Below are 15,731 nucleotides of genomic sequence, written 5' to 3' on the forward strand. Positions count from 1 at the left end.
GTATTTTTGCATATTTTTAGAAGAGTTTAATTTAAAAGGTGCTATTCTTTATCAAAACGTCAAACACTTCACAGCTTTACCTGCTGAGCCCTCTGTGCCCGTGGAGGAGAGCATGCAGCACAGCCCCTGGGAAGGGACCTGGTGAGCCACACTGCAGCTGCAGAAGAGCAGAAGGGTTGGATACAGCATGGAGAGAGCAGAAGGCTCTTCTCCTTCTGGAATCCCCATGTCTCACCCCCTTGATGCACAGGTATGGCTATTCTGACCCTTGGGCTCCGTTCTGGTTAGACTAAATGAGAATATTATGCATGAAAATTTTTATGCATGAGAGGCCAAAACTCACATTATTAATCCACTAAACCTTGCTGTAAGACAGGGGAGTTTGCAACAAACACAACAGCAGATATAATTATTGAGTAGGAATGGCCTTCTAATTACTTAGACAAGATGAGGCCCTGTACCAGCAGCCCCACAAGTGCTCCAGTGACAGGAAATGCAAACATGGCCTCTTGCAATGCCTGCCTTGGCCTTCCCCAACCACTCTCACATGTCCCCATCACCCCAGGAAACCAAGCCCGATGGTTTTCCTGTCAGCCCCTCAGGATTCTCCTGCAACACCAGCAGCTGGGAATCCCTCAGGTAGTGGCTTGCTGAGCAATTTTATACAGATGTAAAGAGAAGAGGCCATGTAAAGGGTGAGATGACAGGCTTACTAAGACAAAAGCTAAAATACTGGGAAGGTGTTAAAACCTAACCTGTGTGAAGTTTCATTCCAGCTGGGCAGTTACTCCGCTGGAAAGCAGGGAGAGGCATCCAGCCAGAGGCCATTTCACAGGGCGTCTTTATGAAGGCATTTCTCCAGGTGTCTCCACAAGGACTTAAAACACCTTGAAGCCTAGCAATGGGAGCCATCCCTTCCACCAGTGTGCTGGGGATCTTCTCAAGGACCTCATGTTCCATGTCAGCTGCCTGCCAGCCAGCAAAGGGAACATTTGGGAGAAATTGCTCTGACCTAGCTGGGAACCTTCCCTTCTTCAAGGCATGCTAATGAAGCCTGACACTGGACTTGTCATAAAGGCCTGCAGGTCTATTTCTGAAACACAGCAAAGTCAGCTTCAAAGTTGGCTAGACTAGTTTTTAGAAGTACCAAAGTCTGCAAAGCTGTGGATGATTTGTCCATCCAACTGCCAGCAATGCCCCTTCTTTCAGTTGTAACCCATGCCTCTCCCACTTGTGCAGTGGCTCATGACAGTATTTCACCAGCAGTTTGCTGTTTGCACCTTTCTGCTCTCGAAACAAGAAGTTTCCAGCAAATGCCTCTAAACATCAGTTCTTACATTGAACAGTGTCTTCTTGGCATGCCTGCGGTGTTAAGAGAATGGGCTATTTTTGAGAAGACATACGGGTTGCTCGTCCCTCTCTTCTGTTCAAGTATATGCCCTCCTGACAGTCCTGAAATGCTAAAGACCATTCTTTTTTTTTAATGTATCAAAGCATCTTCTGCATTATTAGCGTGGTCACATAATTATCCCCAGAGAAACTTACACCCATACATTAACACCCATAAATTATTGTGTAGATGTCTTTTATACCTTCATTTTCAGCTTCTGGGAAAGATACATCATTGGATACTTAGTACAGTAATTGCTTTCAAACATGTAAGCTGCCTATGCCTTGGGTAAAATGTTCAGGAGGCAGAGATGTGCTGGCAGGGTCTGCTACAACCTCAGTGCAAGCCAAAGCCTAACTGTGCTCAGAATGTGATGCAAGAATATGATGCACTTTTCATATTACACAAGAGATTTAAAAAAAAAAAACAACCAACAAATTTAAAGATGAGAATGTAAAGGAAATGAATTTGTATTAGGCAAAGCACGGGAATACATTTTCCATAGTGTGGGGCAGAGAGCCAGATCTCAGATTTCAAGCTAGGGTATCAGTCTTTGATAGATAGCCTGATACCCTGAGCATATATGAACATATATTTGAACAATAACTGTATCTGACACTTTCCTATTCGATCAGATATATCAGATTAAAAGCCTGCTCTGTTGAATATTCTCAGAATTCTTCAGCAGTAAAAGCTGCTGCGAATGGCATCTGAAGCCATTGTCTTTCAGATTTTGGCATCAGGAGGTAGTTTGTAATAAAATTTTTTAATGCTTACCTACTGTTTTTAAATTATTTGTTCCAGTATTATATGCATATTTGATAATTTTACTCAAATTGTTAAGTACAAAACATTAGGATTTGAAATATATACGTTGATTCTTAAGCAACTGTTACATTTTTATTCGAATAAATCCCCTTGATTTTATTTTTTTCAGTTGAGTTCAAGTATCATTTTTACATGAGGTAATTGGTGGCCATTCTGCATCATCTGCAAATCAGGTAAAAGCGAGGAACATCTTTCCCCTCCTTTCACCATTTTGCAGCCTAAGAGCTGCAAGCTAAAAATTAAATATTCAAAACTTTACCAGAGCAGGACAGAGTGTTCAGTGTGACCTGCTGGAGTGCTCGTGGTTGCTGCAAGCAGTTCACTGTAGTACACTTGTCCTAGCGTTGCATAATTTATTAATCATAGAAATTGTGCATGCAAATCAGCCACACTGTCGTGCTTCATCATATACTAACTAGTATATTTGTTTTTACATGCATTAAAGCCCTCAGATAATAATGTCTCATTATAGCAGTGCGCCTTTTCTCTGTCGCCTTCTGAAACCTGTCAATTGTTTGCTAAAAGCCACATCGTTGAGCATGCTGGGGTTTTGCCATTGTTCCTATACTTCTGACTCCCCAAAGTGTGGCAGTATTTAGCTCCAGGGCTTTTTCTGTGTCTCGATTTTTGCAGGTTTCCTTTTTAGGCTAAGGTTCTGTCAGCCAGAAATCAAGATTTCTATAGTGCAATTTTAAAACTGTATTCTGGCACCCGTGTGTTTATGCTCGACACCACTGCCCACCCATTCACGCAGAGGATTAAGAACACCAACTCGGTGCATGTTTCAGAAACTGTTTGCTTCCTTCCCCTAGCAGCTGCTCCATTGCTTATACTGATCTTGTAATCCTTCCTGGGCATTGCACAAATGAAATCTGCGTCTTCTCTTGCTTTCTATCTACTCCAATTAATTTTTTGCATGAAAGTAAGATTTTCAAGGGGAGAACAAGAGACCTAACTATTTTGCGTGAGATATTTTGTGAGGAAAAAGCATAGAAGAAATGTTGTGCAACAAAGACAGACTATTGCTGTAGTTTTGTTTCCTACTGCCCAGGAACCTGCCCTCCTCTTTTCTGCCAAATAATATGGAGAACCAGAGAAATCAGAATGAGAGAACTCAGAGGAAAACTCAGAAGAGTGAAGAGGACAACAGAAGGTGAGCCAAGAGAGGAGCAGAAGGAACATTAGGGTGGGAGACATCAGTGGAGGCCAGAGACCTTGATTTCAATCACAGCAAGCCATTAAGAGTTAATCATGCAGAAATATAGTCAACTATCTGTTTCACTTACTGTGATAGCTGCTGAGTATTTATCTGTTTAACATGTATAACCTCCACAGGCTGAGCCACAGAGAGAAAAAAAATGAGAAGCACACACTGAAGTGACTTAGCCAAGTATTAAAAGCCAAACAAATCCTATCACCTGGAGAGGAAGCAGCTCCCTGTTTGTTACCAAACTTCCAAGAGGTGGGGTGAGGCAAAATCAAAAGCATTACATATATAAAAGTAGGAGGGAGCAATTTACAAGCCAACCTAAATAGTTTGAACAATGTCTTTGAATAACATGCTACTTTTTTCTTTCTTTTTTAAAAAAGGAAGCTACAATTAAGATTTAAAAACCAATAAAAACGCAGTGAAGATGGAGGTGCAGAACATTTACAAGATTAATTGCAGACTGTTTCATTATGTGTGACACTATAACTTAATTCATTCTCATGGAATTCAGATAACTGCAGGCAAAAAAGGTAAATACAAATACAAAAGAGCATAAACTGTGATAAGCAAACTGATGCCTTTAACACTTTGCTCTTGGCATTGTTATTACAGAATTTGTAATAAATTTTGGCCTTTTATTCTCACAGAAAAATTAAAGGTCTTTAGGAATTTCCCCAGTTTTGTACATTCTTTGGTTCTATCTCTTCCTACATCCTGATGCAACTTCATTCTCTAGCACTAACCAAGCCACCAGTACTTGGCCCTGCACTGAGTCAAAGCCAGCAGGCATTACTTACTGTCACTTGGCTCATTGTGGCCCACTGCTTGGTAGCCTCCCAGTCTTGGATTCCACAGAGAGGAATAATGGTAGTGCAGAAGCTGAAGCTCTTTAAAAAGTGTCCTCGTAATGTCAGAGGAGGAGCTAGGCGTAAGGGGTTGGCTTCATAAATGCAAATATTTCATAATTTATTTAGTAATGTGGCTTTTTTTTTTTCCCCCTAGGCAAAAGCTTTAATAAAGGAATAGTTCTACTGCAACAAAGGAAATGAGCAAGAAGAGAGATGAGGACACATCCTAAGTCCACTAATGGCGGTGGGAATTTGCCTTCATCTTCAGTGGGAACATATTTTCAAAGACATGGGAATCATCCATACAAACGGGAGGATAAAATCTGAACCTTCCGTGGTCTGTGACACAAACCAGAAGATGGCCCCGACACAGTGGAAACGTGCCCAGCAGGAGTTTCACAGCCAGGCTTGACCACAGTCCTATGTGTGGTGCCGGCTGCTGGGCTGGACGTCATCACGGCCGCAGGCACAGGCAGTGTCTGTGGTAGAGCCCTCCCTGAGGCCGGGCCAGGCAGGAACCAGGCAGAGATGCATCCCTCTGGTGAACACTGACCCTCTTGCTGATTATGGGTTTACCTTCAATGCCCTACATTTGGGAAGAAGAGCAGCGTGGACAGCAGGAATCTTCCCCAGGGAGATTCAAAATCTTCTTCAAGGGCCAAGAACTCTTCCTGGGTATATGCTGTCTGCTGAATGGCGCAAAAAGCCAAAGCAGGAAAGTCCAGATGAAGGAACCTCATGATCTCAAGCACCTTTTCTTTTGGTACTGGCACTACACAGCAAAGTAGACATTAAAATAACAGAGTTGCCACTCTTCTGCTAGCAGAAGCATTCATCTCCCTCTCATCCCTTTGATCTACTCCTTCTTCCACTCCCAGGATTGCACTACGTCAACTCTTTGTGTGATAGTGTGCACACCAGGACCTTGTTGTACTCTTGAAGAGTGAGTTCATTTGCCCCATGAACACATGGCCTCTGTAGTTCTGTTTGAGCTCTTTAAGAAAAAATCCTCCATTATCCTTGATTATCGATCACCAAAATATGTCTGATAGGATAGACCCTTCCAAATAACCAAATTGTGCAGAAAAAAATTCAGAAAAATGTTCTATGGGAGTATGCCCCCTAAGGAAGAAGGCTTCTTCGTAACAACTCATAAAGTTATGTTTCTTATTGGATCTGTGCTGCCAGTCCATTGCAGTTCTCATAAAGAAAAAAATCACAAGTATTTTCTCAATAACCTCTTTAAAAGAAATATATTTACCATGTGCTGTGTTCTACATGGCATTGATTTTCAGTCCCTAGGGATAAAGATGTCTATGAGCAACCTTTAAGAGAGTCACAGATATGACTAAACAGTGCATGTTCATGTATATTTTCTAGGTATTACATTTCTTAAGGAAGCCCATGCCTCTATTGGAAAACTGAAAGAAATTTCAAAAGCTGTGACTTCTTTGCAAGTTAGAATTTTATTCCTATATTGTATGTCAAAATATCAATTTTTATTTGATTTTTTGAGAGCTTTGCCAAAGATTCTTCAGGAATTGCAAGACAACTTACAGTTTCAATTCTTTTTTTTTTTTTTTTTCCCCCAAGAAAATGCAGTATTTCTTTAATACTGAACTCTGTTGGTTTCCAGTGCCCTTACTTTTAACTATCACCTTGTATAAAATCAGTGTAAGAAATGAGAAATGAAGCATGTGGTTTAACTGCTTTTAAATTCATGAGTAGTGCTACTACGTTTTGTGGGATTAGTTTGATAGTCCAAGTAAAATAACTGTCAGCTAGACAGATAGTGCAATAAAGGTGAAACACACTATTGCTGATAAGAAAGTAACCTTTATTTCATGGTCCCAGACTTCTAGCATATGAGCACAGTACTTTGTGGGATTGAGTGGCACTCACCAACATAACACTGCTGAGCACAAACAACTTGATTAGATTAGTTAAGCCAATGTGGAAGAAGCAAAGTGGAACTGAGCAGCTTTGTGGCCCTGATCAGGCATAATATAAGTGCAGTTTTCTCTCTATATGAGGGAATTTCACGTATTAGGGCTAACAGCATTTGGAGCAAGTCCACTGTAATTTCAGTGTAGCATCGGATGAAGCATGGCAATAAATTCAGCCAAGTAAGAAACTGGGAGAGTTAAACTCTTGACAAATTTACAAAAGCACTGCACAAATTCTGTGTGTACTTGTGCAAGGTATTGAGCAGAAAAGAAATATGTTTATTCTAAGAGGATACAGGTGTGGCTACTACTACTGTGTACCAAAGATATTTTTTAAAAAATGAATCCTGTTGATGCTATTGGTTTGAAGCAATAATTAGACTGGCATCAAGTTTGAATGATAACTCCTGCTGTCTTCACACAGATTTTCTAAGTTTGTGATACCAGTTCTCAGGAGCTCTTTAGCAAAGTTCTTATGTTGCCAGCATCACTCCCTCAGAAGAAACTGGTAAAAGGGTGAGTCCTGGTTTTCAGTACCTTCTACAGACTGGTCTTCAAAAGTGAAAGCTTTTTTAAAAGTGATCTTTCATAATTACAGTTGAAAATGATGTGTTTGCCAAGTGCTGAACAGCTTTGAAAACTGGATCTGATGTGTTCAAGGTAAAAATAAAGGTTTAAGCCTGTAATATATTTCACATTTAGAAGACTTTTGCGTATACTCAGAATTGGAACTTATGTTTTCCTTTTTATAGAAAGAATAAGTGATACTTTTTTCATTATTGATACAGTTTTGTAACTTAGTGTTTTGAATTATCTATTTTGATTTTTCTCAGGAGAAAGTTGTCTCTGCAGATGCCCCAGACTCTGCCAAATGATTGGCTTTCTATCCAGTTCAGTCATTTACTTCTGTTACATGTTTTAGACATCCATTTTTCCATCTTAAAACATCCAAGATTGTCCATCTTTACACATCCATTATTCCATCTGAACTTCAATTGCATGTTTTTTCGTCTGCAGGCTTATAAAAAACAAACAAAAAACACACACACTTGGACTGGAAGGAAAGCACATGTATCAGAACAGACTTTTGGATTTGTTTTACTTCAAACACACACAGCATCATGTCCCCAATGGCTTAATACCGAAGAGCACTTTAGAAAGTCATTTGTATGGATTTATGAACATGCCTCATATAAAAAGAAAGGTACAACTGAAGAGCTCTAATACTGTAAAGAAATCCACTTAAAAGTGAAGAAATACAGGAATGTCTTTAATCACCCACTGGATAGTCCTTCATTTAGTGTACAAGATCTTCAGCATTCTCGGATAATGGATAGGAGCGTTTTGCTGGTTTTTAATTCTTTTTATTAAATGTACAGTCTTCTGTTCTACTTATTCCTCATTAGCCAGCTCCTTCCCAGGAACTAACTCCATCCTGGAGGTTGACATGTTTAGCATCCGTGAAGCATTATGGTTCTCACATTTGGTCTAGGATTACCCTGGCTTTATGCGAAGGTTTTACCAAGCAGCAAAGCTTTTCTTAAAAACCAATGAAATGCTTTTTTACTCTAAGTACATCATTTGGTTTCAGCCAGGCAGTTTCCTGATAGTAGTATAACAGATTGTCTTTTCAGAATCCCAGTAGGTGGAAGCTTGGTTTGAGAACGCACTGGGACATTTGGTAGCACTGATATTTTACGTCACAACTGTTAACAATTCTTGAAAGTATAAGAAGTATTTAAAGGCCAGGTGGTTCAGGAAGCTGGCAGTGGATTACGAGGCAGCAAAATGTGGGATAACAAAAAAGGTAAAGAGAGTTGTCTGCTGCAGCTTGCCTTTTGAAACAGGACAGATGGGAACAACTCATGCACACAAACATGATGAGGACAGCACAGAGCGGTGGAGTGCCTGCCCCTTCCTGAAACAGGATCATTCCTAAGGAAACAGCCTAGGGGTGAGGACGCAGGATTGACATCTTGCCTGAAACAACAGGATTATCTTGTTTCATCTCTGCCATCAGGCATAAGGAATGAAAGATCCTGAGCCCGAAGGACAGCAAATAATTGCTCCCCACACAAGATGGACTGCTTCCTCAAGAGGTGTTGTAAAGGAAAAGCTTCTCTCCATTCAGTGCAGTGACGTTCGTCCTTGTCAGGATGACAGTCTGTTCCCAGGACCACCAAGCAAAAACACAGCTGAATGAACAGGTAAGAAAAAAATTGCAAATATCGGTGCCAGCCTGGATTTTTATACATGCAGTCTGAGAAGTTATATATTTTGTTGTAAAATAATCAAGCAGAATGATGTGCTAAAAACCCTCAACAGAGATCTGTGATGAGATTACATTCACCTTAACTATTCTAGTTAAGTTTTTAAAAAGTGGAAGAGAACTTGGTCTTCAAACAGCTGTGTTGGATCCTCCATTTTTCAGTGATTGTGGTTGGTATCATATCAACAATATCAGCCCTGCAGTTGTGTAACAAGATAATGATACAAGTCTTAGGGTTGAAAGTTGGAGGTGCTGGTAGGATGACAACATGCCACCACCCACATACAGTAAGAAATAATTGGGATTAGGTGAGGCTGCAGTCAGACATGAAAATTAAAAATATTATTTATTAACAACCGAAAGAACAAATTAAACTAGATTTAAACTATTTAATTAGATTAAATTTAAAAGTCTGAAGTGATTTCTATGATCTTCTAGTCTGACTTCTTGTATAATAGAAAGCTGATTGTCCTGAATTAGCTCCTTTTTTGGACTGGATTGCATTATTTAAAAGAGAAAACATGAGATCTCGATATAAAAATTAACATAAAAGCTACAATAATGCTGGGTAACTCTCTCAGTGGTCAGTTATGGTAAACTGTAAATTAAGATTGTTGTTCTTGGATCTTTGTCTGCTAGATTGAAGCTATGTATTTTCAGAGGCATGTAAGAGCCCTCGTTAACTTTCTCTTTGATAAACTCCATGAACAGAAATCTTTGAACCGTACTTCAGGAGCGTATGCTAATCCTTTAATCATGTTTCATGTTTATTCTATAAAATCTTACAGATTTTTCATTGTTCTTTTTGACTTGAGAACACAGATCCCAAGTATGTTTTTCATCAGCAGCAGATGCAGAGGATATATAAACCTCCCTACTGTTTCTCAATATTTTCTTGCCTAGGCAATCGAGAGTTAGATTCTCTGTTTTAGTCACTGTACCAGAGAAGTAGCTGTTATGGACCATTACAGTCTCCAGCTCCTTTTCTCTGACTGCTTCCCAGGAGAGCACTCCATGTGAGATTTTTTGTAGCCTTGTTCTTCTTTCTAGATTTAGTCTAATTTATCTCTGTAACGCACAGAAGAGAAGAGAAGAGAAGAGAAGAGAAGAGAAGAGAAGAGAAGAGAAGAGAAGAGAAGAGAAGAGAAGAGAAGAGAAGAGAAGAGAAGAGAAGAGAAGAGAAGAAGAAAAAAGAAAAGCTTTCACACTTTTTTTCTAGAAAAATAAGGCAGAAGGGGACTGCTCGGAGGTTATTATTATGAAATATATGTGAAAAAGGAAACTGAGGACAGAATGGGACTTCTGAGTCCCGTATTGGCACAAGCAGTACATTTGAAACTGAATTGCAGAGTCCATGCCTAGATGCTTTACCAGCTGATGGATACGATTCTGGTATCAGACAGAATGTTGTAATTACATTTCAGGTGCATTTAAAACTAATGTTATTCTGCTGGTGAAATAAATGAATAGGAATCAACCATTAAGCCTTCTCCTATCAAAGCGAACCATGTTGTATTTTCTCTTCATTAATAATTGCACACAACCCTAGAAGATAAAAGTAAAGCCATTGGAATTATAGAAGAAGGAAAATATTATCTTAGCTAATGCATCCTTGTCATCTTGTACAGCAGCTTTGACTGAAATGGTGTTTTTTTTATTCTGCCCTCCGTCTCTGACATGAATAGCTACACACCTCAGCATCAGTCTGTGCATGCTGGATAGAGCAACAAACTTGCTGAACCACGTCCAAGCGAAGGAACAACTGTAATAAGAAGTGTAACTTAAAACCAGATTTCAGAATGACTTTTGTTTCTTTGTTCAATCAAATCTTACAAATCTTAGATCTGACAAGCTTCTGCTGTAAAATGTTATAAAACAGGCTGAAATCTAGGCCAGGGCTAGGGGCATTCCTGGGAAGCTCGCTGGATTTCCTGGAGGGCTAGGTGTGGTTCTGTAAGTAGGAGGTTAATGCCAGTGATTTTCTGTTACTAGTAATTATGTGCAGCTTGAGTTACATTAATAAGAGCTACATATGCATACTGGAAAAAAAGAGTTTATCTGACACTGAGATTATTACATGTTGCTAGTTAACAATGTTCATTACCTTTGTTATTTTGTGATTAGCACTTATAAATGCCCAAAACCATGTTCATTTTTTACCAACACATAAGAAAAAATGTTCTGTCATTGAGAGTTTAAAACAGAGGGATGTCTCCTGATATATATTCCACCAGTCTTTTTAATATTTTAGAACTAATTGTCCTTGCCTTGTTGTAACTAAACTCAGTCATTTTGCTTTTTGTTACAATTCCTGCCAAGTATAGATATATGTTTCCCAGAAAGTTATCCCGAGGTGAAAACCCAACATGGAAATATCAATCTTAAGAGATTTCATAAACTGATAAAGAAAGGAAGCAGAATCTTAGCATAGGAGAAGGGCTGGGCAGCCTCAAATAAAAGTGACTCTACCTTTCTAGTGAATAGTCACCAAAATTGAGCAATAAAAGGGGAAAAGAAGAAATGACATTGTAGTCTAGCTAGAAATGTCTTTTAGCCTGATTTCATTAAAAACCCATTCACTGCAGCCTCTATCAAGTACTGTATGAATACTATGATAGATATTCTAAAATTACAGTAGTTTTTTAAAGTATTTTTGTTCCTTTGTTTGTTTCTTTTTTTGCTCCATTGTGATGTTTCACAGTGTCATAGGCTTTTCATGGCATCGCAGCCCCGGAGGAAGCACTGATTCTCCAGCCTGACCTTTTGCCCACGGTGGGTGATAGAACTGACCAAGTGAGTGCTGCGTAATTTCTGCGGGACCTACAATACCTCCTTTGGAAAAAAATTCACCTTTAAAGATTTCACATGACAAGCAACACTTCACAGGCCTTTTTTAAACCAGAAATGTCTCTTATCTCAGCTTTCAACGACTGCATCTTTTAAAAGGTTTGTCTGCTAAACTGAAGATTGCTATGGTGACAACTATTCTCCTTACTGAGGCGATTTCACATTCTTTAGCTCTTGTGTGATTCAGTGATGGGCTAGAGATAAGGGTTTTAAAGTCTCCTCAGTAAGGGCAGTTTCTAGATACGTCTGTTTAGCCACTTCCTGTTTGCCAGCCTTTGCACAGATAGCAGACCAAGACGTACTGTTCCACCAGTAGAATCCTTACTTAGTACATACATGGTGCTCCCCACGTTTGTACACCCAAGGACTGCATTTCTATGTGCTCTTAAATGCCTGTCTGTGTTGCTACTCTTCATATCACAGTCCTCCATCAGATAACTGATCTACTTATTTCTTTCCTAGAAATATCAGCTTGTAATTAACTGTATTAGTTTGCACATTGTTCACATTAGCTTATCTTCCTTAAAGTTCTGTTAACACTGCAGAATCTATCCTTATTATGTATCACTTGACAGCTTCTATCTGCTATGTAAATATTAGCTTATAAATTTTGAAACTAATAAATGCTTCTTATTAATGCTTCCAAGTAGAAAATGTTCCTGAGTCTTTTTTGCAGTTGAAAATGTAAAGTATCTACTAAGAGCCGAACAGCAAAATAGCCACATACTGAAATATAGCAAAATAGAAGCATAATTATACAATATACCATGCTTAATTGTTGATAATATTTGTTGATTCCATGGAGTTAAGAGAGATCTACAAGGGGAAAAACACTTGAGGTATTCTACTCCATTACAAAATAGTCCCATTATTTCTACAATAACATCTATAAATCAATTTGCATCAATTTTGGAAAAGGAGAAAACTCTTAGATGTAATCTACACAAGCAGAGAAACAAGCAAAGCTATTTGCTAAATTCAGCTCTGTTTATTACAGAGAAAATATTACCATACAGCACAAGCATGCCTAATATAAAATATCAGGAAATCACAATCTCTCTGTCATGTAAGGAATCACACTCTAATAAACTCTTCCTTCTTCAGTATGTGGAGGAATATTTTATTAGGGTACCCCAAGCTAAGTGTAATTGCCACCAGTAGAAAAATTCTTCTGCATCAAGGACCAAATCCCCCAAGAAACAGAAGATTTTCTACATGCCCACAAAGTCAATTAAATATTGTCATTAATTGCCTTTTTCCCCCCTTTTTTCTCTTTCTCATTTTTTCTCTTTCTCCTCTTTTTGTTTCTCCTCTTCTTTCTTTTTCTTCTTTCTTTTTCTTTTTCTTTTTTTCTTTCTTTTTTTTTTTTTTTGGCTAATGTACAATTAATGCATTATCTAGTAGTTTTAATCTACTAGCTAACTAGAAATGATGACAGATTTGTGGGAAATCAAACACCCAGTATTCATCAGGCTGATCTACTCAGATTAAAATAATGGCTGGCTATAGCATCTTGATAGGTCTTGTGGGAAGCAATTGTTTTGATGTCTGATGTATTTACATGTTTAAGGTTGTGTTGAAATCCATACATAAGCAGCTTCTAAATCTTTTTTAAAACTCTAATGAGCTTTAAAGTTGGACAGTTAAATGCAGTAGTCAAGGGAATTTTCATAGTATTTAAATAATATATTTACAAGTTGGTTTTTTTTTTTTTGCAAGCACGCCACATAAAATGCCTTCCTTTTAAATGTTCTGGCTTGCTTCATTTTTCTTTAGATAACTTTTGCTGTTTCAGACTTCCAAACATTTGAATTCTTCTCACGCACACTTTTTTGCACATTCTGAGATGTTAGATGTTTCACCATTGGAATGCGTAACAAATCACTTCTCTTCACATGATATACCAAGAGAGTTACACAAAGCTGAATTGCTGCAACTTTAAGATGAGCAAGAGGGAAGATCCAGGGAGCCACAGGTCTGCCAGCCTCACCTCAGTCTCCAAGATGATTGTGGAGCAGACGCTCCTAGAAGCCATTTCCAAGCATTTGCAGGACACAGAGGTGACTGGGAACAGCAAGTGCAGTGTGACTTTACCAAGGACAAACCTTTGGTGGGAAGGTTGGCTCAGCAGAGAAGAGCTGTGCATGCTGTTTACCTTGAGCATTACCTTGAGCAGGCTAGAAGAGCATTGTGAGAGACTGATTTGTGAAATATGGAGTGGATCAAAGGGGGGGTGTGCAGTTGGATGGGCTGTTGGGTTCGATGTGTGGTGATCAGCAGCACAAACAGAACTGTCTGTTTTTAAGGGTGCTCATCACAGACCCGTAAAAAGGCCCAAATAGTTCATCTCCTCATCAATATCTGAACCAGTGCACACTCAGCAAGTTCTTATTATTATACCTATTTTGAGGAGGGGTGTGTGTGTCAATAGGCTGGCAGATAAAGCTGCTGTTTAGAGGAGTCTTTGCTTTTTTACCGTTGTTTTCTTTCTTATTTGAAAGATTTTTTAACATAAAAACCATAAAAAGCAGGAAGACCAACGAAATTCTAAAAAGCTAGGGCAATACAGAATGAAAATTGACCAAGAAGATTTCATTTGGTCTTCTTAAGCATCTATACTATAACAAAAACTTTAATTTTAGGGACTGACACTTAGTCTGCATTCCTCATGCAGTCTTGAGTCTTCTAGGATCTGATAGCTGGAATGATTCTGAACGTAGTGAAGTGTTCCTTGAACCTTATAATAGCTGTGGCTTTAATGTATGATACTAAGTATTCTCAAAATATCCAGCTTTGGGTGCTTCACTCTGGGCTTTGTAAATGCATAGATACGTAGATACATTTTCCTTTGGCAGACCTGTTTCATTTTCCCACCTGTATGATAGAGCTAATACCTTCTTCCCAATATGCAAGTATCAAATGCCACAAAGAAAAAAAAGTCTTGGAAAAGCATATTAAAATAATAATTGATTTCCATATTGAGTTATGGAATTAGTACAGACATTCAGAGCACTTAAAAAGATCTAGTGTTCAGCCTGAAATGTTAGATAATACCTAGCCTCACTGAGCGTGATCCCCATTTATCCATTAGAGAGATTGCCCTAGGTGATTGAAAATAGTGATTAAACTCTGGAAACAAGATCCAGTAAGGAATGCAAGCCTGTAAGCCTGTAAGTCCTAAACAGATGATCCAGAAAACTACCCACGCAGTTCCTGCATATGTACGTTGTAATTTTACTTTGCTCCCCTATGTAATGTTTCCATTTGGTTCTGGGTATGCCCAAGTCTGGGAGCAGTCTGGAAGTAGCTATGTGGCTAAAAATTTATTTCATGTGATTTATTTATTTCAAGAGATTTTCTGCAGCAGAGATCCTTGACGCTATGGTGCTATGTAACAAATATCACAAGTCTAAGCTCTCTAGAACTAAACACAACACAGGCTTTCTCTCAAAAAGTGATGATATCACTCTTAATTTTTCATATGTCAGCACAGCAGCAATAGATCAAATAAGAAGAATTAAGAAAGTTCTCAGTTTTGAAAAACCTAGGGGTTTGTGGCTAGATTGTTCCATTGAAAAGAAAGATGTGAATCTCTGTCTGCAGAGGCTGGAAAGTCCTGTCTCTTGTGTCATATGTGAATTCTTTAAGTTTGGAAATACCAGTGAAAGAAAGCTACTGTCATGTAGCAGGAAGAAAGCCTGTAGGTTATATCTCTCTTTACACAGAGACAACTGTTTTGTTTAGAACACTGCATTTTCTAGGGCATTTTTTTCAGTAAAGTGAATCTTGCAGAAAAGTAATACATGCTGTCTATGTTCAGCTAATGAAATTAGGAATAAATTAAAAGAAAAAAAGAGAGAGAGAGAGAGAGAGAGGGAAAAAATAGCAAGATACAAATAAAAATGATGCTTCCACTACTGCAACTCAATCAGTGGTAATTTAAGTAAAGGTTTGCTCAAAAAAATAAAAAAAAATAAAGAATATTCTGGTCAAACTTCTTTGAAGAAATTAACAGCATGCATGTGTTCATTACTTCAGCTTTCTCTTGAAATTCTAATTGTACCCTGTGATCTTACTTTACCAGGACCACAGTATGTTTCCGGTGTCTTTCTACTGCCCCTCCCTTGCCATAGGAAGTTCCTGTATTATTGTGTATCATTATTTTGTTCCTGTGAGTCCTTGGAAGCCTATGAATAATATTAAGAAGTTGTCTTCCCTGTGCTAGGAAAGAGAGTGTGTTTTTGTCCACATGTTAGCAGCCACTGAGCTTCATAGAGTCATGACATACAGGTAATGATTCCAGTTGAATCTGAAACTACAAATAGCTCAGAATTCCCTGCAAAACTCTACTAACAGCAGTGATTACGAATCTCTATTAATGATTTTTTTTAGA

The 15,731-nt window shown here is 38.6% G+C and overlaps 1 long non-coding RNA gene across 4 annotated transcripts; it reads left to right on the plus strand.

The window, feature by feature from the left end:
• The first annotated feature begins 3,541 nt into the window (after nt 1-3,541).
• Nucleotides 3,542-15,316, plus strand: LOC128072337 (uncharacterized). 4 transcript variants are annotated; one of them, XR_008202225.1, is made up of 4 exons: nt 3,542-3,680; nt 3,809-3,958; nt 4,431-8,429; nt 11,193-15,316. It is a non-coding gene; the product is annotated as an uncharacterized LOC128072337 (long non-coding RNA). The 4 variants fall into 4 exon arrangements; XR_008202227.1 differs by having other exon boundaries at nt 4,431-6,738; nt 6,821-15,316; XR_008202226.1 differs by having other exon boundaries at nt 4,431-5,219; nt 6,647-15,316.
• The last annotated feature ends 415 nt before the right edge of the window (nt 15,317-15,731 follow it).

This window comes from Tympanuchus pallidicinctus, unplaced genomic scaffold (genome assembly GCF_026119805.1).
Source record: "Tympanuchus pallidicinctus isolate F22 unplaced genomic scaffold, pur_lepc_1.0 scaffold7, whole genome shotgun sequence".
Classification (NCBI taxonomy): Eukaryota; Metazoa; Chordata; class Aves; order Galliformes; family Phasianidae; genus Tympanuchus; species Tympanuchus pallidicinctus.